The sequence below is a fragment of the Tamandua tetradactyla genome, chromosome 14 (assembly GCF_023851605.1).
Source record: "Tamandua tetradactyla isolate mTamTet1 chromosome 14, mTamTet1.pri, whole genome shotgun sequence".
Taxonomy (NCBI): Eukaryota; Metazoa; Chordata; class Mammalia; order Pilosa; family Myrmecophagidae; genus Tamandua; species Tamandua tetradactyla.
In genome coordinates, this window is record NC_135340.1 from 11676665 (window position 1) to 11701982 (window position 25318).

The window sequence follows — 25318 nt, forward strand, 5'->3', positions numbered from 1 at the left end:
AATTTTCCATAATTCTTTCATAGAAAATAAATTTGTAAATATCACTGATATTTTCATTAGTATGTCAACATTTAATAGTATAGAAACTAGGATATATTGATATTTCATTATTTCAAACTATTCATTATATTTAAGGTTATTGTCTATATAAGTATGCCTATCAAAACCTTATATATGAGTTTTATATTATTATGAATTATTACATTACAAGGTAGAAAGATTCAAACTCTATAGAGGAAAAGAAATGAAAATCATTTGACCCTCCAATCCCAGAGCGAACACATGCATTTCCTAATATAACTCATGTAGATAGTTTGATTGAATGTCATTAAGTACTTGGAATCTCAGGTAGCACATGAGATTTTGTTGGTTTGTCCAGAGTGATCCCCCGATGAATCCCAAAATGATTTGATCAGTGACTGGAAAAGTATTTGCAAGCCCCCTTCGGGGAATGGTGAGAACTGGGAGAAATTCAACTACCCCAAGTTGAATTCTTGATATTCTCACAAGCAGTGTGGACAACCAAAGCTATAGGCTGAGCCCCCAGTCTTGGGGTTTGATATAATCTAGGAATGCTTAGAGTGTATAATAATAGTGAAATGTACAATGTACAAATTTTAAAAATGTTTTTGCATGAGGAAGAACAAAGGAATGTCATTATTGCAGAGTGCTGAAAATAGATGATAATTAATACTTTAAAATGTCTTTAATTTAATTTTAAATTAATACTTTAAAATTTTCTATGTATATGCATCTTCCATAAAATGATAATGCGTGTGCATGTGCATAATGTGTATGGGTATTTTTACACAAAGAGAATCACATTAAACCCACCATAATCCATATTTATTGCATAACCATATATTTTAGACATCTTTCCTTATCAACAATCTCAGATCCATTTCATTTATTTAAAAAGCAGCAATATTCCATTAAGAAACCTGCCCATTTTTAATGAATACTTGTGTTGTACAGTTTTTAAGTTAGGTTTTTGTTATTACAAGACATGCTGTGATAAAATTTTCTTGTAATATATATTTAATCTTGGCAAGTATATCGATGGCATAAATTCCAAAGCCATAAGCTAATTCTAACATTATCAATACTGGAGTACAATACTAGTACTATATCAAGCACAGCAGTCTGTAATTGCACTCCTGTCCAGTTTGTTAATGTCTCTCTAAATATCTATCACTTAATTATGATGAAGATAATAAAGCAAGCTGTACCTTAGAAAAATATGAATTAAAATACTAGCAAAAAGCGTATCCTTAGAGCTGCTTCATTAAAAATTAAACTGGCAAATGATAACCTGTAATGAAGTCATTTTTTTTTTCTGGAATTAGCCCATTTGTATGGAACTGAGATAAAGGAAAGTAACAAAATAAGAATCATGATGGACATGCTTTATTTAACCCAGTGCTAAGACTAAAAGAAGATAATGGGGAAAATTTTAAACATCTTTTTTTTTTCATTTTTGTGAGCCATGACAGAACTGATATAAAAGGGTCGCAAGATACGGTTTTTGTTTGCTTTTGCCATTTTTGGTGCAGACTCAAGGTTCCCAGGAGTAATGTAGAGAAACAGCATTTCATAATTCAACTGCTGCCTATTCATAATGTCACTCAGTCTGTCACTGGTTACACTTCAAAAAGCTCAGGTTACCTCAATTAAAAGTGAGTCCTTACTGCACTTTGCAGATTTTGTACGGAAATATACAATAAGTAATCTACCAGAAAAAATGGGAAAGAGCATGCTATTTTTATGCCTCTAGCTCTATTTTATTTTTGCTAATAACCTTCCACAGCAATGATTTTCCTTGCTGTACAATCAGCTGAAGAGGTTGCAAATGATATGATGTCACCTTACAATATATCCTCTGTATTAAAATTACGAGTAATCTGTTGTTGATTTTAATGAAAGAATAGCAATACTCTTCCACCAAAGAACTGATTGCAGTAAAACTAACCAGTCATTCAAATTTAAATGCATACCGATTAAAAGGATTAAAAGTACAATATCTTGGACTCGACCTATTAAATAGTCTAAAGTAAAATCTATGGACTATGTGCTACCCATAGCCAAGTACAAGACAGAGGTTATTTTAAAATCTGGATATCTGAGGCTAAAGGTATTTGCCATCAAAATACCTTATATGCAGTGGCACAAAAATCATGTCCTTCTTGATAATTCATCTTATAGTATCTGTAATAGATTAAACTAGTAACATTACATTAGAGGAAACAGGAACACTGGTTAACCACACTGCATTATTTTATTCAGAGGTAGAATAAGAGTTGTGATTTCATCATAATTAGTTAATATATTTTGTGACCAAAAACCGGCTATAGAAAGATGTTCATGTTTGCATCTTTACTAAGTTTAAGTAAGCTTAAAATGAAGATAAATATCTGCTTTTAAATAATACATGATGCCTTAAGAAGTCTTTCCAGTACAATTTAATAATAATTTGAGTAGATATTCCCTACTGTCAATTAAGAACATGGGCTGTACATACTTTTTAAATTTCTTTGTGCAGCTTTATAGCAAAACACGAAAAATTTATTATTAAAACATAAAAGAGTGCATACCTGTAAATGCATCATGTTAGACTTCCCCCCAAAACCCAGAAATCTTATTTGATCACTTTCCTGATATGCCATTTAATATGTACTCAAATAGGTACTTTCAGAAACACAAAAAGTTTCCAAAACCTCCACAGACATTAATTTCAGCTGCTTTGTTTATTTGTCAGATGGAAGATACTTTATTCAATGACTATGGGAGCTCTGTGACCTTGAAGGAAAAGCAATGAGTTAAGGTGGGGGGTGGGGTGGGGTGAGAGGTAGAGGCAGCTTTCATGGCAGAGTTAACCCTATGCTGAATCCAAAGTTCCCAAACTGGCACCAGATTTCCCACGTCAGAGGTCTGCTACTCCCTTTAAGTGAAATCATACCAGAAACGTATCCTAGTTAAAACTGAGTCCATTATTATCATCTATAGCTTTAAAATGAAATTGTATTAGAAAGTTAAAAGGGAAATTGATAAGAAAGTGTGGATTTAGCCCTTTGAAAAATAATATAATTACTAGAGATGGGTAAATCATAATGGAGAATGCTATACTTCAGAAGGTTGAAAATAGTTCATGATAACAAATACAAAAGCTATCATAATTATTCAGTATTTGTATAAGCTCCATTTTACAAAGAGAAAAAGAAAACCTAAGAAGCTACCTGAGTCTTTAAAAACTAAAGCTATATTTAAATTCAGCCATTATCATTATCTCTTTTATTATTTTACCACACTATTTTATTTCAAATGAATAAAGGGTGATTATATTTCCACTATTACCTAAGCTTAGAATTTATTTACAATCTTCTTTTGAAGTACAGTAATTTGAATACTACAATATACAACATGTATATTAATAGAGATTTAATATTTGACAAAATAAGTAAGTATGTTTGAATATTATACCTATATTTGAAAAGCCTTTTACTGTTGCATTAGAGTAACACAAAGTTTGGCTACACAAATAATACAGGTGTTATTTAACTTTTCTATCTTAAATAGATGCAATTTTCTTTCTGTAAAATTTTATTAGACCCATTCATTTCAAACATTTTACTGTAAGTCTGTGATCTGACCTTTTTTCAATTTGTTTCCCTAAAATAACAAAACTCACTAAGAAATTTTAAAGCAGGAGACTGTGATTATCATAACAAAGTATTCAAATTTCACTAAAGCTGCAATGGCTTTTGAATTTCATCTGGAGGACAGGAGAGAGTGCTTTCAATTCTGAAAGAAAGGACAGGAGTGGGGAGAAAGGGAAAGAAAGGGAAGAGAAGGAAAAGAATAAATCAAGCAGTGTCTTGGTTCTTCCTAATCAATTTCAAAGATGGTGATAAGCCATTAGTAAAAGAATCATGGCTGAAAAGAACCAATTATTGGACATTTATTAGTACTGTATAGGAAGCAACTCTCTCTCTCTCTTTCTCCTCTCTCTCCATTTCTCTCTCTTGTCTCTATCTCTTTCTCTCTCTCTTTCCCTGCCTTTTTTCTTTTCTCCCCCACTTTCTTCCTCCCTCACTTTTTCTGTCTCTCTCTCTCTCCAGGGCTTCAATTTGGTGTTGTGACAATAAGAAGCTACAGTGACCCACTGTCTGAGAAAGGTCTGACACAGAAGTCTGCAAAAGGAATCAATAGGAAATAGCGTTTAAAGCTGGATCTCAGTTTATCAAATATCTCAACCATGAAGACAGCTGTACCTGAAGATAACCCTACTTTAGGTTTTTGGGTTTGTTAGTCACGAAATTTCAATGATGCTTAAGCCAATTTGGGTTGGGCTTTCTACTCGCAGTTAAATTAGTTCTAACTGAAAAAATTTTAGTTGCCAACCTTAACTCTAGGTGCCCAAACCAAAGATCTTATGCTGAAGAATGCCAAAAAAAAATCACAAAAATATGTGATTTATTTTAATCACAAAATCTGAACACTAATGAACTTAGGACCATCAAACGGATCCCATCTGTCTCCTTCTGGTACACATTATTCACTTGCAGGTCTCAACAACTCCTTGAACTGCTAGATAGTCAATTTATCATTTCAGCTTACATGGAAAATCATATCTGTATGTTATTATCGGTAACATCAATTCAGTGACAGTGAGGCCCCAACTCCATTTATACTCAGCTCACGGAGATGTACTCCATCCGTAAAACCCTGAATTCCACAATACTTATTATTCTATCCAAGAGAGTTGCTCTGAATCAGTTTAAGGAGATGATACTTCTCATTCTTAAGATGGATGGTATCTCATAGAGGGCGTGTACTGACAACAGGACAGTAAACATCTCTAGAAAGATAGTACATTGTTTTCAAACGGTTTTTTTCATATTTCAAAGATTGTGTTTTCTTTTATGTTGTTCCATAAATATTAACATGACAATTTAAACACCAACATATACCTAATTATGGTGAAGAATGAAATTAGTTTCTTTCTATTGCTAATATAAATATATTTTAGTACTTTACTACAACATTTCAAAACCAATATTTATAAATATATATATACAAATTCATTTATTCAACTAATTTTCCCAGTGAAAACTTAGTACCAAGGATAATATCATTTACTGAAATTCCCTATCTTCCCTTTAAATTATCCTGAAATCTGTTTCTTTTTTAGCAAGAATACATTAGAAATAACTATTTATAGCATGTTTTCAATTGTAATGCTACATTTGGCACATGGGATTATAAAAGCTTGATTCCCCAATATCTATAGAACAATTTTATCATTAATTACGCAATAGATTGGTCCATTTATTTTGATCCCAATAAAGCAAAAATGCTACATTCATATACTTATACAGTTACTTAGAAAACGACTTTATTTTTCCATTCTAAAAACATATTTTCAGAAACAGAACTATTAAAGAGGTTAGCATGAAGCAAAACCAAAGCTCTCTGCATGGGTTAGTCCAAAGAATCAGTCAAGTCCATTTTTCCCAAGTAGAAAAAAAGGAAAGATAATCCTTCCCTCCAGAATTCTTTGAATGTGTACTTAAGAGGGCCAGATTTGGTACAAAACTAATGGCACATAAACTGGCCCCATCTGCGGCACCTTACCTAATTTCTGTTTGTCATTTTATATTATTTTTCTTCAAAAATCTCCTCAAAATTATATAACCTTAAAATCCTAAAAAGCCTGGATTTGGCCCTGCTATTAAACAACTGATGATCTCTTTATTAGTTTTCCTCAGTTTTCCTAACCATGTCCTAAAAGCTATACATTATTTGGGCTGCTTTAAAAATATTATTCCAGTTAGTTTACCAGTATTCACTTGTTCCATATCAATGTGAATATTTGCTTTAGTCCTTTTACTTATTTTTATTTTTTTCCATTGCTTTGGAAAAGAAAATGTCTTGAGATATCAACACTTGGCCTCATCTGATGAGAACAGAAAACGATGTGCAAGCTGACAATTTACTCACGCCAAATATTACAATATGATTATAAAAGATGAGTATAAGTATTCATAAAAGGCAATTGTCCTATACATACAAGAATATTTGCAATTATTCTTTGCATACAATTGCAATTTTTTTCTTTCAATACACAAAAATAAAAATAACAGCCAATGTTTGAGCATTTCATTATTTGATAGCCACTGTGTGATGTTCTGGGAACACATTATTTCACTGAATTCTCCTTCCTACAAGGCTATGTGATGGACAACTGCATTAGCCCCACTTCACAGATGATGACACTGATGCCTATTGTGCTGGTGTGAAAGGATTATGCACCCTAGAAAAGCCGTGTTTTAATCCTGATCTGTCTTGTGGAGGCAGCTGTTTCTTTTAATCCCTATTCAGTACTATGGGTTGGAAACTTGATTACATTATCACCAAGGAGATGTGACCCACCAATTGTGGGTATTAACCCTTGATTAGAGGGAGATGTGACTCTACCCATTCCAGGTGGGTCTTGACTAGTTTACTGGAATCCTTTAAAAGAGGAAACATTTTGGAAAGAGCAGCATAGCCATGAAAGTTGCAGAGCCCATGCAGCCAGAGGCCTTTGGAGATGAAGAAAGAAAATGCCCCCAGGGAGGTTTCATGAAACAAGAAGCCTCCAGAGAAAGCTAGCAAATGTTGCCATGTTCCCCATTGCCTTTTCAGTTGAGAGAGAAACCCTGAACTTCATCGGCCTTCTTGAACAAAGGTATCTTTTTGTAGATGCTTAGATTGGACATTTCTATAGACTTGATTTAATTGGAACATTTCCACGGCCTTAGAACTTCAAACTTTAACTTAATAAAATCTTGTAAAAGCCGTTCTGTTTCTGGTACATCGCATTGCGGTAGCTAGCAAACTAGAACACCTGTCATGCTGTGAAAATTATTTTTATGTAAACTAAAACATGCAGCAGGTATAATATGTACCTTACTTTAGATTTCACTCATAGATATTTCAAATAATTAGCACAACATACATTACTTATCTTGTATTGTACTCTAAAATTACAGTAAGAAATACTATAAAGAAAATGTAAATAAAATGTTTCATATTCAATATATTCCGGTGAGCCTTTTGAAACAGTAATTATCAAATATCTTTGTAGTAAATATTTAGGTGAATATGACATGCAGCCCTCAGAAAAATACCCTTTTTACTAAAAGCAAAAACACTGGAACAGACTACATTCATTTTGTTATTGTATATTTTTGGAAATAATTACTACACAAAAAGTCATGAAACAAATACAATTGTACTGTCCCTTACACCCTATTATACCTGTAACAATATGTCAAATCCCTATAGAGTAATTTTGATACATAAACGAGAACATTTTTAAATAAAATGAGATGTTTATGAAGTACCAGAATAAAGTAATTGTGCAATATAGATTCAATTTACTGAAGAAATTAATGCTAAATATGAATCACTAAGATATAATTAGAAGATAAAAAGAAATCTTGAAAGAATGACAAAGTGTCACAATGAATACCAGATACAACTTGGGCAAACCAAGCCAAATTCCCTTGTGGGCTTGAGGTGAATGGTATGATCCCTAGAGCAAAAGGATAGTCTTTTCAGGGAAGTTGTTTAAGTACAGTGATAAGAGGCTACCTTCCACAACAGGCAGATCAGAACTGTCATGCACATCCAGCCTTATTAGGAAATATCTTAGGAAAGGCATATACTGAGGAATCAGGAAATATTGGCAAAGGTTTAAGAAAAACCATAGTTCAAAAATTCATCAATCAATGGATGAAGGGGCAAGGTATCAGTATGTAGCAGATGCTTAATAAATACTTGTAGGAAGTATTAAAAAAGGGAGGCAGGGCTGTCTTTTAAAAGAGGTATGGTGGCTGGCTATTCCTTATTACCCACGGGAGTGTCTCAGTTAGCAATCCCTACTCTTTGACAGAGGATCTAAAGGTAACAACCATTTTATTTGCTCAGGATTTGTGGGTCAGCAATCTGGGCTGGCCTCAGCTGGATGGTTATTCTCCTGGTTTCAACTGGTGTCACTCACTGACGACAACTTTCCGGAGACTCAGTTTGGTCTCTACGGTCTAAGGTGTTCTTCCCCATTCACTTAGGAGTCACACGGTCATTGGTGTCGGTTGGCCAACAGGCGCTATCTCTGGCAGGGGAATCCAGGTTTCTTCACACGAGAGGAGCATTCTTTCAGGAAGGCAGGAGTGGAAGCTCCACAGTCTCTTGAGGATTAGCCCCAGAGGTTATATCATGCCACCTCCACCACACCTATATTTCAGAGCAAGGTACAAGGCCAGCCCAGATTCAAGGGGACAGGAGAGATGCCAATTCTCAATGGGAGGATCCGTAACAAGTGTGTGGTCATCCTGAGTCCACCACAGGAGGTAACAGAGCAGATCAGAGACGGGAAAAAACACAGCGCTTTAGCTAGAAAATATTTGTCCTGCCAACCAATAGCTCCAGAATTAAGCATCAGATTTTAGCTGGCTGTTACGCCTCTCTGAGTTTAATAACAGCACTGAATTTTATATTCAACATGAAGAAATGGGTTTCTGACTTGACTTCCTCCTGGCCCTGTGCCAAAGGGAGTAGGTAACAGGAATAAAACCTGAGGCACTCATTGGGAACTGCAGCAGCAGCTTCCACAAATAACACAGCAAAAGAAAAAGAGGTGAGTGAAAGGTAGAGCATGATTAGACAAATGCAAAGATTTTTCATGATGAACACAGCGATCTCTAAGTTCCATCAATCCTAATCTTACAGAATTCTATGATTTTTTTCTGGACTAGGGAAAGTATTGAAGGGAATGAAAATTTATTAATTGCATAATGGCTTACAAGTCAGCTTACAAAGGCTTGCAAGGCTTTTTTATTTTTATTTTTTTCTTTTTTCCTACATGGGCAGGCACCAGAAATCGAACCAAGTCTCTGGCATGGCAGGGAAGAACTCTGCCACTGAACCACCACTGCCCACCCACAATTTCCTTTTGAATATGGGAACTGGGAATTAGAGTGAGTAAATCACCCAAAGTCACACAGCCCAGCTTAAAAAAAAAATTTAGTATTTACTTATGCTCGAGATTCAGAATGCAAACACCTCCTTCTCACTATAAACTGCTACAGATAACCATAAAGGCTTTTTATAAAACTTCCAGATGGCAAAGCATAAAGTATGATAAAGGGCAAAAGAAATGAAATATATATTGCATATTTAAAGAGCAGCCAGCATTCTTGAAGGAGGAGAAAAATACATCTATGTAATAATCAAAATAGAAGAAAAAGGAAGTCCTTACCCTAGGTATAGCAGATGTAACATGGTCTCTAAAATAAGAATTAGTTTTTACATCTATCAATTGATTAATTATAGCCAAGTCACTTAATCGTTATGAGTTTCAGTTTGCCCCTCCATAAAATATCCCTAACAATAATGCCTTAGCTAATGGGTTACTGCATGGATTAGAAAAAAGAAAAATCCAACAGTGCCTAACATAGAATATGTCCTCAGAAATAATGAAGGTGATGATGATGACAATAGATAGGTAGATAGGCAGATGGACAGATATAAATATACATACATATATGATGAATTGTCCAAAGTATGGTAGCATCTTTCCGTGCTTTCCTCATAAAATACGTGGAGGAAAGCTCATGCACTTTCCTCAGAGAAGGTCTTAGACTTTTACTCAGCATCAGGCTTTTACTTACAAACCCAACAAGGCTGTTATTTTGTTAATAAACTCTTAACAGTGAGTTAGAAAGTAAGACAGGTACGCTGATTTTTTTTTTAAAAAAGCTATATGAGGGACGAGAATAATACAGAAAACTCATACAAAGAAAATAGGAAGAAAAACAAAATAGAAAAGTTGGGGGAAATTGTATATATGCACACACCACCTTAAACGTATCATGAAATGGTCCCTAAGGGTTTACAAGGACCACTCTTCACTAATGTAAATAAGGAAGACCCAGAAATCTTAAGAAAAAGGTTAATTATACTTAGAACTGGTGGTGTGCTTATTCCATAATTATTTATATTCACACACTGAAAGTAAATTTTTTCCAAATATTTTAAAATATGATACCTAAAAAGAGGAACATTTAAAGTTACGGATAATGTTGATAATCAAAACAAACATTTCAAAGATAACAGATAAAGGGAATTTTATTGTCTATTTTTCTGTTTTCTTCTATTCAAATTGTTTTCCCCTGTTTTAGAAATTAGATAATCTCATATGTGGGCTGAGGAAACTGCTAGGAGACTACAAGTTTACTTTATTCAATAATGGAGTAGGTAACAAAATAATATAATAGATATTCTAGAAATCAACATCATCGAGGCCAAGGGAAAATTAAGAGGCAAAGACTTGAGAATTGTCATTGAGACTGAGTCAGACCTCTCTGAAGTAATATTTGTCCTTTCCTCTAGATTGCAGCTTCCCCAGAGTGGCATCTATGACTTTTTTTGGCATTTGCATCTCAAAGAGAAAGGTGTTAGCAGAAAACGTATACATGCATTAAATACTGAATAAATGCTTGTTAAAAGAATCAAAAAAGGGACCTTTAGAAATTCTTGTCTAGGTCAGAGAGTCCATGATGCTGCCAACCAACCACTTTGGAAGGTGACACAAGTCTACTCTTCCTGTCTTGCTCCAGTTCTTTGCTTTTCAGACTTTATGAGCAACCACACTACACTTTATAAGTTAATTTTATCTCAATAGCTAGTGGAAACTATTTTGGCCATCGTAGTCAAGTAGTATGATGTGCAAGTCAAGAAAGTAGTCTTCAGTGTGTGCACCAGTGGCTAGACTAAACATGTCAAACACTTTTAATCTTGTGGTTAGTGGGTGCAACTTAGAGTGACATAGTCAGGATTCCAGGGACCTGTCCAGGCTCAGCAGGAAAACAGGCAATGCTCAAATAGTAATGTCTGCCATGAGAGCAGGATTGGGTTACAACATGTACTTACTCTCTCCTCTAGTAAAGCAGGGGAAAATGTCCCTGCTCAACTTTCAACTAATCGACCCATGTAAGTTGTTAGTAGCAGGTACCATACTCCAATGAAAAGTGCAATAAACCAATTAGAACCTGTCCAGAAGTGGGTGATCAGAACACTGATATCAGCTAACATTAATTGAGTACAAAAGATCAAAGTTCTTGAAACCGTCCCAAACCTATTTAGTTTCAGGGTACGTGTCATCATAAGCAGAGTAATCGTGAGGTGAGAACCTCTACTAACTCAGCTCAAACACTTGAAACACTGTAGGAATTAGACTCATTGTGTGTGCTGCCCATATTAAAATTATGTTAAAGCTACAGGATGCTAGACTTTGGCCCAACCAAACAATACTTACAATACAGCCAAAAAAAAATGGACCAATCTGTTTTAAGTGGAATGATTTAGAAATCAATAAATGTACTCAAGCATAGGCAACATGACCACTTGGCAGGTATACTTCAGAGAAATTTTAAAATTGACCAAATGTCAGGACTACTCAGAAGTTTCTTAATGCCAGGTTCATTAGCCATTAAAATGAATTTAAATGTGACTATTTTGGGTAACTCATGGACTCTCCAGTGTACCTGAGGTGCTCCAGCCTAAGGTTTCTTAAACCCAGTCAGATTCACTGCTTTATATCTTCTGCCTGGTCTCTAAGGCGTGGGTATGTGTTCCCTGGTCTCAATGAGCTTCCGTAGCCGGTATAACCCTGAGGTTCCACAATGCCAAGTACAGGCTTTAAAGTCATCCAACTGCCACCTCCTTTAGTTTCCTTCTTCATCCTCATGCTAACTAATCATGACACGATAACGATGACAATAATGATTATAATAACAGCGAATCTTCTAATTTACTATATCACAGAAACCTCCAGACAAGCATATGACCTTGATTATATTATTAGTTCTATTTTTCAGATGAGGATAGCAAGGCTCGGAGAGGTTAAAAGACTTGCTCCCAGGTTACCCAGGCCTGAGACAGGCTTGTGGAATTCCAAAGCTCAGGCTTCTAACCCACAAACTGGGCTATGATTACCCATCTCCCCCTTACTATAAAATATACAACATCACAAGAGAACCAAGAATAGCACCTAGTAAACTACTTTCAAACTTCTCTTTCATGTTACCAATCAAGTAAGTTTCTTGGGTCAGAACCTAATGTCTGGTTATATGTAGTTACACTGTCTGACATTTGAATAGTCAATACATGGCAAATATTTTACATTAATCCTATAGAGAGCTATACATTTTCAATTTATAGGTAGGTACAGTTCTTTTAAATGAGTGCTTCAACTTAAAATATCTGTGAATATTGGTAATTTCAAGATATCTATCCACATGGACTATGGCATATGCACTACTCAATGGATTGCTCGATGTTGCTATAAAAATCACACGCATTTTAATGCCACTATACAAATACCTAAGCACTAATAACAAGTGCACAGAAATCATTGAATAACCTAAATTTCGCGCCATGAGAAAAAGTTATGAAAGTGCCAGTTAATAAGAAAAATACCAGTCTATACTTTCAAAAAAGATATGAGATAGCTTTCATGGTTAATGGTTGAAATGCTGCCTTTAGTAAATCATTTTAATGCAAATACCCTGTAATTTTGAGTAACTTTAGGTATTCACACTGATAACCATGAAAAAACTTCTTCAAGACAGGATAAAGAAGCCAGCATAGGGGACAGAGTCCAGAGAGCAATTGAATTGTGTCCTTAAGGGCTCTTTAGAACTTCCTCAAAAGAACTGCACAGTGCAAAGTGAAAATAGATGAAGATAAACAACATTTTGTGACCTCTACTACTGATTAAGTGTACAAATTCTGATTGAATAGATATTAAAATAATTAGAATTTCCTTTCAATGTTTTCCTAAGAATTCAGAAATAGCTGCCAGAGTTGGTGAAAAGGATCTAACTTTAATCATTTAGTTTATCAAGTCCTTTCTAGAGCCTTGTTTTTGTTTTGTTTTAAGAGCTAAAATAGATTCAATTTTCAATTGTGTTTCTGCAATCGCTCTTCACAAGGATTATAGTAACATCAATTTCAAAATATTCCATTGGAAGCTTTGTTTTTTAAAAGAAAAAATTACACAAATGCTCTCACAAAGAAAGTGTAATGAGACTAACATGAGCTTTAAGATTTGACAGATTTCTTTTATAAAAAGATATTCTAGGAAGACCCAAATGGGTCAATTGTCCTTTTCCTCCAAATATAAGGATGAACCTTAACAAACATGGGTTATTAAAGCTCACAGTACTGTTGCAAATGTAGCTCATAGTTAAAGTAATAAAACCTTTACATGTGGTACGATAGTGCATTTTCATAGCCATGGACTTCCATTGCAAATTTCTATCACTTTTTAACCATCTTCATAATCAGTATTAAATTATATCATAGTCCAGAAAAAAAACATCAGTTAGAACAATATCAATAAACCAAAAAAACTATTATAAAAAATAATTAAAAAGGAATCATTAAGTATCTCTGAATTAAATTCTTACATTTCTACCTTCTGTAATATATTAGAGTTCTCATAATAACACATAATTCAGTTTGATAGAACATCATAAAAATAGTTCACCTCTAACCAGAATAGCTTCAATAATTACAAACATAATCTTCTTAATTTCACCATCCACATACCATGTAATAGACAAATTATGTTGCCTTAGGTTTTAAATAGTGTTCAATGATTGAAGGATGCCGCAGGAATAAAAATGTGGGCTGCAGAAATATAATAAGTGGTCTCAATCTCAAGGTTTGCTGAACAAGGCAGAGCTATATATATGTGCATCAGTGGAATGATTTAGCAAAATTACCTGGTTAGCCATGTATACTAGGAGGTCACAATTATAAGACCTAAACTTGTATCTTTCAATGAGACATAAAACGTAGAACAATTTTATTACATACACAATATTCTGAAGACTAATGCCTATGTAACATTTCTGAGTAAACAGAAAATGAAAAGCCCTGGCATGAGTTAATAGGTTAGCCAGTTAAGCCTTTAGAAAATTTCAAGGAGCTTTCTACCTCCAAATTGGCAAAGGACCTATCAGCAATATCATTTATTGCAAATTTCACTTCAAATAAACAAGAAGTTTTATGTAGACTCGGGAGCATCGTTTGATATCTGGAAGTAACTCATCCCAGCTACAAAACAGCACCTCAATAGTATCAGCAGAAAGCAAGATCCTAATTTCACCAGCTAGAAAACTCAGCAAAACTACCAAGCCAAAAGTGCTTCAAGCAGCAAGAGGAAGCAGAACACTGACTTAAATGGACAAAGGGAAATGACGGTCCCTCATGGAAAAGATGAAAGGTGAATATAACTTATGATGGTCACTTGAATGCCAATGCCACAGTCAGACACTGCTTTAACAAGAATCCATTTAATGACAGACAAGACGAAAACAATAGCAGAGGGATTAAAGGTAGAGTAATTCTCCCTTCTGTGACCCCAGCTCTTGCCATCCCCTACTGAGAGAAAAGAGAGTCACCTCTGGCTGGTACCATTCAGAGAAATTCCTTCATAAACACCTCCCAAAACAAAACACACCCAGCACAGGAATCTTATATTTCAAACAGAAGAACTCAGAGGAAAATGAGCTGGGTGTAGGTATAAGTGTTCATATATACATTACATGTTGGCGGGGGGGAAAGGTGTGGGAGACACAGAAGACTGGTATTGCTCAAGGTCATTCTCCTCTTGGAAAGAGAAATTGAATAAATGACTAAGAGAATTGGTCTGGGGAACAGGAATCAAGAGACAACTTCTTTCCACCTATCTCATCTCTATTTCCATGGGTGTCCTGACTCTCCTATTGTCCCTCTTAATAGTGACCAAAAGAGGGCTTGACAGGAAGGAGGCTTTGCTGGGAAATCCCCTACTTCACACTTAGCACTTAACATGGACACCGGATGGACACAGATCCCCAAACTGGGTTGCACCATTTCCACATCTCCAGACAAGGGAGAAGGGAAGGGAGACAGAAATCTCTATTTTGTTGAGAACCTTCTTTCTATACATGAAACCCTGTGCTAGGAGAAACATTCTATTCAGTTGTCACATTTTAACCTAACTCCAACCTGCACCAATGAATGGCATTTAAAAAAAAAAAATTGAATCACAACATAATCTAAGTTTAGGTTTCTGAGCAATTAATATCAGTTAATGCATTTATTTTGCCTTCCCTAAGGACGAGGTAACAGGACAAGATTTCACCAGCAGAGAACTGAATACTTAGTGGGAAAAGGACCGAAGGAAGTGAAAGGAGGAGGGAGATGAGTGAAATACTATTGTCCAGTGGGTAAAGGACCTGATCAAAACCAGGAGAGAAAGAGAGAGTGGGGGAAGGAGTAAGCGGAAATCTAGGAAATACCACTAAGCTTGAGGTTTTTAATCCTGAGAAATCACGCAATCGAATATCCAGGCATTTTTGTAGCCAGATTGCTTTCTGTGTTCTTGAATATTTATTTAGGGAGGAGAAATGGGAGAGAAAAAGAGAGAAGGAAAGAAGGGAGGAAGGAAGGGAGGGAGGGAGGGAGGGCGACCTAAACAGAGAGATGGTTTTGCAGGCACAGGCAGGATATAGCCCCCTCCAGGCGTCTACCCCACCTCCCTTCTCTCAGATGCAGGCAGCCAGATCGGCCACGATGCGCCTGCTGTCTGCCAGGGGCCCGCTGAGCTCTCCCGCCCCATAAAGTGTCCGCGCCGGCCTGGCAGCTGCAGTGGCAGGGCCCAGCCCCCAAACTCCCTGCATGCATGGCCTTGTAGCACCACCAGCCTGTGAGGGCTGCAGCGGCAGCCGAGCCCTGACTCCTGAGGAGGAGTTGGGGACGTCAGCACCCAGGGACAGCGAGAGCAGCTAGCGGCCAGTTCCTAGTCTGCAAATGCCATCATACGGATATCTATAGAAACGCAGGGAGCGGAGGAAAAGGTACCTAGCGCCCCTACACTTCCTAAGCTGCGTTTGCAAAGAGAAACCCCGGGAGTAGCCCCAGCCACTCCCTCCCGGAACGGGGCGCCTTCTGATCCGCGGGACCAAATTCTCAGCTCGGTGCAACCAGCAGGCAGCTGCGGGAGGCGGGAGACAAGAGAACACTCCTTAGCTGAATTATTCAGACGTCTTCACTATCGAATGAAACATTGATAAGACTACTTTGGAAGTGCTTTATCTTGTTAATCCTAATGCCCTCAAGAAGCAAGCAAGTGACATTTTCTGCAGAGGACAGATACAGAGGTGATGGGGAGAGAAGAAGGTTGTGAGGGGAAGGGGCTCTGGAAGTTAACTTAATTTGCTCTGCCTCAGCCTACACCGTGAATCTCCATTTTAACATTTCAGACCCACTATGTTAATTAGGCCAGTGACAAATCCAACCTGCCTGTAGTAAATCAAGGCACCAGCAAGAATTTTCAAAATACACAATATATAGATACTTAACAAAAACGCACATCCAGTCCCTCTCCGTAACCGAGACAATACAGTTGGGGATGGTGCCGGGTGGTGGTTATGTTTTTAGCCTCGTTCCCCTAATATACAAAAATGACTTCTTTTCATGGATTTATCCTGCTACATACAAGCAAACCCCGGCAGTTAAACACCACCGTATCTCAACACGCCGGCGACAATGTATTCCTTCCCATGCAAAGCAAGTTCCAAGAAAACTCCATTTCTGATCAAAGTCTCCAGAAGGGCGATTTACAACTATTAAAAGATCTGGCAAGCTTCTCCAGGACAAGAAAAGGAAAATAACCTGACACCAGAGGTAGAGAGGGTCAGAAGGATCCTTGGCTGAAATGATGGGTGGAAACCAAACACCCTCGAGCACCCCACAATCTGGGGAGGTTTAGCAACTAAATGGTCCGTGGCAATCACAGCCTGAAGGAAACACGGGAATTTAATCTCTGGCATCTTCAGACAGGTTCAACAAGCCTAGCTCTTAAAGATATCACTTAGGGTGGAGCGTAAGCATATTCCCTTCGTTTTCACTGCTAGATTAATTGCTCGGGTATAGATTTATATTCCACCTACTACTAGAAATTATATTACAACATCACCGAGCAGGCGCCCTTGGGTACCCAGCCCTTCTTAATGATTTTCAAAACATTAATAAGTAAAGTAGCCTGCAATGCAGATAAGACACTGGAAATAAGATCAGAAGGAAAACTGGGTGAGGCGTTTGCTTGTTACCTGGTGCCTCTAGGGGAAAAGACGGTCGTAGGAGGGCTTTCTGCCCGCAGGTACAATCCCGGCAAGGTGGCTCCAGGTGGCTTTCACAGTCGTGCACGGGTCTCGCTCGCCACTTCGCTGCCCTTTGCCATGGCTCAGCACCCGCATCCTAGGGAGTCGAAGAGGCGGCTCCTGCCGCTGCCGCCGCTGCCCGCAGGTCGCTCTGCGTGGGGGATCGGAGGCGATCGCCCCATGAAACCCGCGGCTCCGCGCCCGGGAAGCGGGCAGAGGCAGGGCGGCCGCGCACGCACACACAGACACACGCACACTCACACACTCGCACGCGGGTGCGCGCGCACTCGCACTCACACTTGCACACGCACACCCAGCACCGCAAAGGGAGGGAGAAGCAAGAGAAGGGACTGGTCCTTGTCAGGGTCGTCTTCAATGCCCACCGGACAGCTGGCAGCAAAGAGAGCGGTCTGGCACAGCTTGTGTTTCCTTCAAGTTCTCCTCCAAACCAAATCCACGTAATTCAAGAGCTGGTGACATTTTGGTGGGAAGGAGGGAGCCGCGAAAGGGCTGAGGAGGAGTCGGGGATTTTGTTAAGCAGTTTGAAAAGCAATCCTGGTTACCTGGTTTGTACAGCCCATCAGCTCCAAGGGCTGAACTTTTGGCATCAGATGCTGTGGACAGAAACGTAAATATCCTTCTGGCCAAGACGGAAAGGTCTTAGACGCACGGAAACAAGACGGGTGCAAGACCCTCTGGTGACCTTGCAATGTACCTGGAAGCAAGTTTATCCTGGCGCCTTCCAAGCCTCTGTGCAAAGCTCTCCATGCACCTGGCTTCACAGCCCGGCAGCCGCTCCGAATCCAGCCGAGGAGATGGGTCTGGGTGTCCTCCGCGCTTCGTGAGACCCGGGGCATGGAGGGGCATCACCGACTCAACACGTTTGCTTCTGGGCAGTTGGATGAAAGACAGTCAAATGCATCAGATAGGCGCGCGGGCACACAGACACACAGACACAGACACACACTCATAACTACCAGGAGAGCGGCTTGCAAAACATCAGATAGATGCTAAGATGACTTGAAAACACAAACATCCAGGATCTTTCTGAAAAACGGAAGGGCCGGCAGGGTGGCTATGAAAGTCTTCTATGCTTCCTGAGTATATCAGCGTGTGTGTGTGTGTGTGTGTGTGTGTGTGTGTGTGTGTGTTTCCAGAAGCTTTCGTTGGTCTATCCCACCCCCTCCCAGCTGCAATTATTTTTTTTTTTCTTGATATAGCCGACCGTGCAAAATGGATTAAATGGGTGGGTTGTGTTCACAGCCCAGAGCTTCTCAAAGTCGAGAGTCCTAAGGGACCAGCCAGTTGCGAAGCCATCCCCGTCTGCGAGGGTAGAAGGAGAAACACGCGCAAACACACGCACACACGCGCGCACGCACACACAGGCTTCGGTTGGGGCGGCTCAGCACACGCTCGCCGCCTCCCTCGCGCGCCGCTGCAGCGAGCGCCCCGCCCGGTGTCCTGCCTCGGGAGCGAGGCGGCGGCTCCGGAGCATGGCCGGCGGCTGGGGTCCACGGCTGCGGCCACCACCTGGGCGGACCCGGAAGCCGGGCGCGCCACGCCGACGCGGGCCAGCAGAGGCGGCCGCCCAACGCAGGCGAGCTGCACCCGGCGCTGCGGCGTGGAGGCGGCGGTGGCGGGCGCGCGGCCGCGGGCCTGGCCCTCGCCGCAGTGACGGGAGCGGCCGCGCCGCCCAGACCTCGAGAGTCAGGCGGGAGACCCCCGCGGGGACGGCCGGGCCGCGCTCCGCCCTGGCGCGCTCCGGCCCCGCGTGCTCCGAGCCGGTTGATTCCGTGCACGCGGGAAGGGCCGACGAGGCCCCCGCAAAGCCCCAGGCGGGGGGTAGGGGGAGGAAGCGGGGGGTAGGGAAGAGTGGGGGCGGGCGGTGCCCGGCCCTGGTAGGCAGGGGGAGGGCAGATGGCAGAAACCCCAGAGGACGGAGGCTGACTTCCAGGGGTATCCCCAACCCCTCGCGAAGGGGGAACTTGCTGACCCGCCCCCACGACACCGCGACAGAGAAGCGTCGCTGGGTCAGGCTGTGGCTATTGAGGCCGGAGGGAACCGTTAGCTGTAGCCCACCCGGGGAAGCCTGAGACCGGTGGCCAGCGGCTGGGGATGCGTCGCGCGCAGCCAGCAGTGTCCGCTCGTGGCGCGGGTGGTGGTTTGTTTGCTAACCAGCTGCGGCAGCTGAAGAGAACGTGTATATTTGGGGACCACCTTAGGTCACATCACGCATTACGAGGGCAGCAGTTGGCCCCATTTTAGTCTGGCAAGGCAAAAAGAGCCCATAACCGTCACGGGTGAGGCCTGGGTCCTGAGCTCACCGGGACAGAGGAGGGACCTGCAGCAGGAGAAAGGTGCGGTAGGAGAGGCGTCCAGACCCGGGCCTCTCGGGGAGGGGTCGGCCCGGACCGGGTGGTGGCTTTGCCGGCGACTCCGCCACGCCTCCGGGTTCTCCTCTCCCCGTCCCTGCTCTCTACCAGCCCGGGAACGCCCGTAGGGAAAGGAGGTTTCCTCCCGGGAAACCCCGACGGAAATCACGCCGCACTTTGCTGCTGGAGCCCGAAAGCCCTTTCGATCCCCTTTGACGGGTTCCCCAGCACTTGGTCGCCGGCCTCGAGCGCTTCTCTCCTCTCTCCGCTGCCCCAGGCTGGCCGCACACCAGCGTGAATCCGAAGGGGCTGGAGGAGGCGGGGCTGCGACGGGAAAGCCTAGTCACCAGGGCCCCGTCCTGGCCGACTCGGCAAAGCCGCGTCTGGTGGCCTCCTTGAATGGGGCGCTCTGGTCTTTTGCTACCAATAGAGCTTTTCTAGACGCTCCCCTAGGCCTGCGGGTGCACACTCGCGCACACACGCGCGCACACGCGCACACCCCGGGGCGCAGTCAAGCGCGCCCCCGTGCGCCCCCGTGCCAGCCCGACCCGAACGGGCGCCTCTTTCGGGGAAGAACGCCGAGGGCGGAGTGTTGGGGGTGGAAACAGCTCGCTTCTCCTCCCGCTCCTCCTCTTTCCTCTGCGTTCCCTTCTCCGACCTCCGGGGTCGCGGACCAGCCCGGGGTTGGGAGTGCGCGCTGGCCGTGGCTGCTCGGGGCCGCAGGAGCGCGGTTCCTCCGCCCGGGTCCCCGCGGGGCCGCCTCCCCGCCAGTCTACCCGCGGCCGCGTGCGGGGATCCCAGGGCGGCCCCGGGGCCCGGGCGGCGCCAGGTGATCTGCGGCCCGGAGCCCGAGGGTCACAGTCGGTGGCGGAAGGCGGCGGCGCGGCGGAACGCTCGGCAAATTGGCCAGGCAAGGTGCGGCCGCCGCCGAAGTCCCGGGGAATCGCCACGAAAAGCATCAGCGGTCTTCCTGGGGTTTTCTGTCCGCTGAGGTGAGGAAATGAGGTTTCCGGGAAGTCCACGGCGAGAAACTGCGGAGAAGTGAAGCCACGGACTTCGCGAGGAACGGGATGAGAAAGTGCTGCTCCCATCCTCCTTTCACTTTAAACTTGGCCACTTCGGGTACTTCACTGGAGGGCGGCGGAGTTGCACAGCGTGGTCTCCAAGAAGAGCCGAGCGAGCACTTCCATGTACTTTCGGACGCGGGGGTGACTCCTTTTTCCTTCAGGATTATCCCATTTGGCACTGTTCCCCGTTGGGCTGTTAGGATCCGCTCGAGTCTGGGAGATAAAGGTTTGCAGAGGGATTTGAGGACCCGAGTATAGAGAGATGTTGAATGAGAAATCCAATGACCTTACCACGCTGCGGTGAATAACTTTTCCCCCGTTTTCTTTCTCTATGTTTTTTTAACTTGTGTCCGGACTGAGTTTGGGAGGGGGCACACTCAGCCAGCTGGTAGAAGTCAAGAGTTGGGAACAGGGCAAAGCTCAAATAACTCTCTGATTGCAAGCGTTAAAAAATTGTGTGCGTGTGTGTGTGTGAGTGTGGCGCGGGGGAAGGGCAGGGGTGTGTTGTGTTCGCGAGCGCGAATGGTGGGTTTGCTTGAGAAAGATGAAATCGACATTTCTTATAATCTGGGAGTGATGCGTAACTTCTGTGTTGTTGCTGTTGTTTTCATGTTGCAAGCTTAAAAAACATCCTCTGTTTAATTTGGCTTTCCGGTACATTACACATTATACTTGAAAGTGTTTCTTCTACTTTTCCCCATTTCATTTCATCTCATCTCAAGGAAACAAACTTACAAAGCCCGGCATCTTACTCTCGAGGTGCAGTGTATATAAACTGGTTAGTTCACCAATAGAGAAAAAGTAAAGAGCTTTATTTTATATGATTGTCAATAGAAGGTGGCAATTCTTGAATGCATAAGGATTATTTTTACTGTATTTTTTCCAGAGGAAAAAAGACTTCTGAAAACTAGAACATTTTCTGGTTTGCCTGACATTAGCCAACCCTGAGTTTATATTCTTTTAAAGCGCAAACAAATTCTTTGTAGAATATGGTTGTTTTACTGATTAACATCCAAATAGAACTAATTTTTTTTTCAATAAAGGATTCAATTTAGGCTTCTTCCTCAATGGGATATCTGCCTTGACTTTCTTAATTTATCCCCAAATTCCGTGATTAAGTCAAATCACTTTTAAAATAATGGCAACCTTCTCTGTCTTTCTGGTCACTTTTTCCTAAGGACTGATGGCCATAAGTACTGAACTGCATATTTTCCCTATAATAATTCAGGACTTGAAAAAAATATTTGAGCACTTTGATACTTATAGACAAGAAATGGATATATTAATGTTTTGCAGTTAAAACTGCAAAAAATTGATTTCCCGTTTTTATTATCATTTGAGTTTCTTCTGAGACTTTGAGAAAGGTATGATCATCTCTATTTAAAATTGGCTTTAGAATTGGCTTGCTTACCTTATGAATTTTCCTATTTCTGTGCACTAAAGCCTTTGGTAATTTGTCCCTTTAATTCAGATTTTTGTTTGATATGTTCTTTTGAACGCTTACTTTAAATTGGAATTATCTCAGTATCCAAAATTTCTGGGTGATGAATTACTGTTGAGTTACAAGTCATTGGTTTTTCTTGCTAATATAAAGTTCTCTACTAGTGCAAAAGTGGAAAATGTTTTTTGAAACTTGGAAACAAAAATGCAATGCTATTTAAAAACTGTGTCTAGGCTGTAACTTTCTTAGAGAGTTCAAAGAGGGGGTTATTTCAGAGAAGTATTTTTGGACAGAGGGGGCATCCCAGGCAATATGGCAAATAAGAACTAAACAGCATCCTTAGTATCCGTTCATCTTTTTGTCTTGCTCTAATTAGCTTCTGTCCTGGTATCAACTCCTCAAACTTAATTGGCGCTTAAATCTAGTTACTGGAAAGCCCCAAAGTGCAGCATCCTAATTGGGAATATCTAACTTAGGGAAGAATGCTACAATATTTTGATATATTTCTCTCTACTCTTTCATCAAATCTCCCATTTAGTCAGATGATATGCAACTAATTGAGCTTTTAGAAAAAAGTAATCCTATTGGGCTTATTCAAATTAAAGTGTGTCTTCTCATTTCAGAAATATGAAGCTAATTTAATTTCTAAAACTGGAATTCGGGAAAAGTATTATGTATATGGGAAATAGGGGCATCTCAGTCATTATTAAATTTGTATACGTGATCAAGTATTAAATGTGGCATTTTTATACTTTTTGGTATTTTTGATAATCCTAGTAAAAATATTCATATGTGTTTTTAACCATTGGAGAAACATTTTTTAAAAATCTGTATGTTTATATGCATAGAGCATTTCAGAAAATGTTCCACTTAATCTTGAAACTCTTTTAAAATGAAGCCAGTCAACAAATAATTATCTTAAAAACAAAACATCATTGTGTTCTTATAAGTTGGTATATAAATACTGGTAGGCACACTAAATGATATTGGGGAAAATAATTTGCTGTTGAAAATCTATAGAGTTAGCTTCCTTTGGTATACTTACATTACATCTAGTTCTAAAAGAAAAAAAAAAATGAGGACTCCATAACAAATCTTTTGCTTTTTAACCTTAGTTTTAAAGATTCTGTTTTCTAATGTTTATCTCCAAAAGCTGCCCCTGAATTTCAGGTAGGTGGCCTTAAGTTGGCAGCAATGTGACAGAGTCATATGGTTATGACCAAGTGATTGGGCTTTCTTACAAATCACCATAGATTGAAAACTAAGAATTAATTTCTTTGTACTTTATAAAAGATACATTTGCGTTAAAATAATCTTAGATACGTTTTACCTACATGAGAGCAAGTAATTACCTTTAGAAAAAAATTTTTTAGCAAAAATTCCTAAGGCATGATTAGATAATTTGCCTCCTCATCTCTTCCCTAGTTCTTGTTTTTCCTTTTAATTGGAATTTATTTAGAGGGGATACTGTTACTTCTCTGCTCATGCTCTATACCACAGTCTTTACTATCCTTTGAACTAACTTTAAGCTTTGGGATAACTTGGTGTTAGAGTTCCTTTGAATTTCTTTCTCAGCATTTAGTGGCTATGATTTCTATAATGAAAGGGAATCCTTTCTGGGATTATTCACCATCAGTCTTCTTGATCCACACAGTGGCTTTTTATTCTTTCCTTGCAATTTTATTCATTCCATGGACGTTCATTGTTACCTTTTATTAGCCAGTGTCCTGCCCTAAACCCAGGAGAGAGAAGAGTATGATTCTCTTGTTTTCTATCCCTAACAATACAGCTTACTATCTAGTGGAGGTTAGAGACCCATAAGCAGGCAGTTGCAATATGATGTTACCTTTGTTTTACCAACTTCAATTTGCTATCAAGCGCAAAGTGTCTTCTTTTGTGAATCACTGAAACTCACTCCTAATTAACTCCAGTAGTAATTGTTCTCTTGCTCTTAATGTTTGGTTTGTTTTCCATGTTCTTTCACACTATTTTGAGAGGTAGTCTGTGAAATATCTTGACAAAATCATTTACAGCAGTAGAAGGCACTGCATAGCATATTCGACTGAGTTTTGGAATAAAATAGGCTTGAGTTTAAATCTTGGTTGAGGTTTTCAGCTTTCACTGGGGAATACTTAATTCTAGCTTGAATTCTTAGCTCTTTTTGGATGTAGAATGGAAATTATAATGTTTTGATTTGGGGTTGATTGAGAAGTTTTTATAACTTTGTGTAGACTACCCAGCACAAAGAAGTGTTCCATACATATTATATCTGTTCCCTGTCATCAGTCTATTTCAAGCTGAACGAAAAATTTCACTGAAGTGTGCTACAAATAATCCAGTTTCTCAAATATATATATCTATATCTATCTATCTATCTATCTATCTATCTATATATATATATATATATTTTTTTTTTTTTTTTGCATGGGCAGGCACAGGGAATCGAACCTGGGTCTCTGGCATGGCAGGCGAGAAGTCTGCCTGCTGAGCCACCATGGCCCTCAAATAATCTATTTTTAAGTTTAAAAAAAATAGATTTACTCTTACAAGTCAGAAAAAGTCCTCAGGAAGATGACTAAATGCAGAATGACTATTAGTAGCTAAAGCCCATCAGAGGGGAAAAAACGAATTATATTAATTCCTATAAAAATTAGCAAATATATTGAAAGAAATGTTGGGCAACGTGAATATAAAATAAACACATCATTAATACATATTTTAAATGATTTGGACTCCAATTTATTAAAATCCCTATTTACATTTGAATCTATAGAAATATAAATATCTTAAACAATTTTTCTCTTTGTTGAGCTTTATTGCTATAAAATAGCATTTTTCCAGAGTCTATAAAAGACATTTTTATATTGGAAACATTAATTTAAACTTTTTTTAAATTTTAATTTAAAAAAAAGCTCATTTGTGTGTCCTTGTTTCTGCATGAATATGCCCAAAACATAAACAAACTAGTGTCTAGTTTTGTGTTTAGATTGGCATGTTTTAATTTATTGCTAATGTTATAAAATTAGAAACTTTTTAAACAAAAAAAAAATTATGTTGCTTAAACCAAAAAAATGAATTTAGCAATTAGCATAAAAGCTTACTGATTCTTGGAACATATTAGATACTTTTTATTCATCTAATTATCAACAGAGCTTAGGAACAAATAAAAATAGATTGTAA

General features: G+C 39.9%; 1 protein-coding gene across 1 annotated transcript in view; it reads right to left on the reverse strand.

The window, feature by feature from the left end:
* The window catches only part of LRFN5 (leucine rich repeat and fibronectin type III domain containing 5), a 316517-nt gene extending 299054 nt beyond the window's left edge, over nt 1-17463 (reverse strand). The window contains exon 1 of the mRNA XM_077126494.1: nt 17208-17463. The gene's annotated coding sequence lies outside the window, so the exon portion shown is untranslated. The remainder of the gene's footprint in view (nt 1-17207) is intronic.
* Between the last annotated feature and the right edge of the window lie 7855 nt (nt 17464-25318).